Source organism: Myotis davidii, unplaced genomic scaffold (genome assembly GCF_000327345.1).
Source record: "Myotis davidii unplaced genomic scaffold, ASM32734v1 scaffold174, whole genome shotgun sequence".
Taxonomy (NCBI): Eukaryota; Metazoa; Chordata; class Mammalia; order Chiroptera; family Vespertilionidae; genus Myotis; species Myotis davidii.
This window is the reverse complement of record NW_006289087.1, coordinates 3533721-3536367: the sequence shown is the minus strand read 5'-3', so window position 1 is coordinate 3536367 and position 2647 is coordinate 3533721. Positions and strand designations below refer to the sequence as shown.

The 2647-nt window shown below is 49.8% G+C and overlaps 1 long non-coding RNA gene across 1 annotated transcript in view; it reads left to right on the top strand.

Moving 5' to 3' along the window:
* The window catches only part of LOC102753394, a 22208-nt gene extending 19968 nt beyond the window's left edge, over nucleotides 1-2240 (top strand). Inside the window, exon 3 of the long non-coding RNA XR_435545.2 lies at nucleotides 2230-2240. This is a non-coding gene — a long non-coding RNA (uncharacterized LOC102753394). The remainder of the gene's footprint in view (nucleotides 1-2229) is intronic.
* The last annotated feature ends 407 nt before the right edge of the window (nucleotides 2241-2647 follow it).

The following is a 2647-nucleotide window of genomic DNA, read 5'->3' as shown; positions in this document are numbered from 1 at the left end:
CTCCGGCCCCTTTGCCTGGAACCAACATACATCCTGACGGAGGGCAGAGAGATTTCCCTCCGAATAAACCGTTTCTCCTAAGGCAGCAGTTCTCAACCTGTGGGTCGCCAACCTGTGGGTCGCAAGCCCTTTGGGGGTCGAACGACCCTTTCACAGGGGTCGCCTAAGACCATCGGAAAACACATCTATAATTACATATTGTTTTGTGATTCATCACTATGCTTTCATGATGTTCAACTTGCAACAATGAAAATACATCCTGCATATCAGATATTTACATTACGATTCATAACAGTAGCCAAATTACAGTGATGAAGTAGCAACGAAAGTAATTTTATGGTTGGGGGTCACCACAACATGAGGAACTGTGTTAAAGGGTCGCAGCATTAGGAAGGTTGAGAACCCCTGCTCTAAAGAGATTGGCCGAGGGGTGGAATTTTGGCTGGTGGTGCTCTCCTCGGAACACCATTTCCTAACGAGGCAGCCTTGGGCAGACCACTTAACCTCTGAGGATCAACTTCCTAAACTGAAATCACGATGATAAACTCAAATCGCCTCTGGGTCCCTAGGCTGTTCTGCTGGCGATAGCACACGTAAACGGGTAACCGAGCCTGGAGATCTGTCAAACCTTAGTTGTTACTACTGAAGGGTGACAGCTCCCCTCACGCCCTCCCGCAATTTTAAACACATCATACAAACCCGCCTTTTCTCCTAAGAAAGAGCCTGCTTGCATCACAAGGCTGCCAGCTGCCAGACAGCAATGCCAAGATGGCCCAGCAGGTGTCAGCAGAGAACCGACTTTTGGTCCTTGGTGGGCTCCTCATGGGATGGAGGGGATGCTGGGACCTGGTGCCTGAGGGGTCAAGGGCAGGGCTGTGGCCACAGAAAGAGACCCCACCTGTGAGTCTGCCACACCTGGGAGATCAGAAAAAGGAAAAGGACTAAATCAAGTGACTTTGGACCTTGTGGTCTTGTCATATTGTTGTTTGCCTTTCTTAACCCATATCAAAGTCTATCTTCCCCAAACTCAGGAACTCTATATACTAATAGTTCTGGAATACTAACGTCTCCAGGAAAAGGAAGTGGTAGCCTACTTAGTGTAATCCAAAGGGTGTGTGTGGGGATGGGGGAAGAAGGGGGGGGAGTCTCTAGAGTCCTAAACTACAATATCTGACACCCACAAGGCATAGTAGTCCCACATCTACCAGAATACCCAAGCACTAGGCCCAGCATTCATTCAGCTGGCGGAGGAGTGACCAGCAGAATATATGCGGATGCCAACATGGCCGAACATCTCTCATATCCTCACACGGCTGCGTTTGCTGTGTCTCTCTCTCCTCCTCACTGTGGAGATAAAATTGTTTCCATCTCTTTCTTGGAAACCAGAAAGTACCATATTTGAAAGAATATTTAAAATGAAAAGGGGGGGAGGTGGTCTCGTTCTATAGAGCAACGCCCTCTTACGTTATTTTGCCCAGAATCTATAAGAAAAGAGAAAAGCAGAGAGCAGATCCGGACAGCCGAGCCCTTGCAGGGTCCCGTGACTGTGATCAGCAAGGCTTAGCACTCACTCTCCTTGAGCTTTTATGCTCAACCGGTGTGTTATCTGGGTCCCCAGATTTAGGGCAAGAATTTGCACTGATTTAAGTATGGAGGCTCTGAAGACAGCCAAAGGGCGATGGGATCCATCTCTCGCTTCAAGCAATGCATACACCTCTGATGTAGGCCCCTCCTTCCGACCCTAAATCCTCGTAGATCATATTGTTACATTATAAAACCGACCTTTCATGGCACCAGGCGTCCCCAGGGTGGGGCAATACTTGGGCTGTGTCTACCCAGGAATATAGAAGGGAGAATCATATGCATTAAAGACAGTCACCAGAATTGCCCAGCAACCCCTGCAAAAGCTGTTTAATAATGAACCTTTCAGTATAAAGAACTCCCTCCATCGCCCTTATTGTGGATTGTGCTTTGCTGGTGCAGCTATGCCGGCTCAGACGAAATCGTCTTTACAAATGAGCTTCCCTTAAGGACATCGTAGCCACGTTTAAGCTCAAGTTCATTCAGTTCATTCAGGTCCTCTTCACTCCTGCTGGCGGCGGTGGCGCCCAGGCCCGGGAAACCCTCGCCTCTGCCCCCAGAGCCTGCCCACCCGCCGCCGGCCCCGCGCAATTGCTCTTCCACCAGCTCGTTCCGAACCGCTCGCAAAGCCAAGATGAAAGGGGAAAGTCGCAGCTGCATATTTATATTTTCCTTGCTCGAAGGGGATCGATTTCCGCGCATTTATTTTGGTCGTTGCAATACACAGGGGCGGATTTGCGTCACCCGAGCAACTTGTCGGTGGAGATAAAGTTGCACAAATATGAAAAGGGGAAGTGCTAGGAGTCATTATAGAGTTTTTCTCCGGAAGAAATAAGGATTTCGGCAGTATCCTAAAATACTAAGACAGCTTCTATTTTGAGACCAATCTCGCAGGCACATCCGCTCATTTAGTCCGAGTTGGAGCCCATCAACAAAACAGGAGGTGCCTGCACTCTGGCGGGCCCGGGTTTCCTGCTGCTTTCTCGGTTGGAGGGTGGGGAGCGAGGGGGAGGGGAGCTTGCGGGCTCACACGAGGGCAAGGGGCGGGCAGAAATGAGGCCTGGAC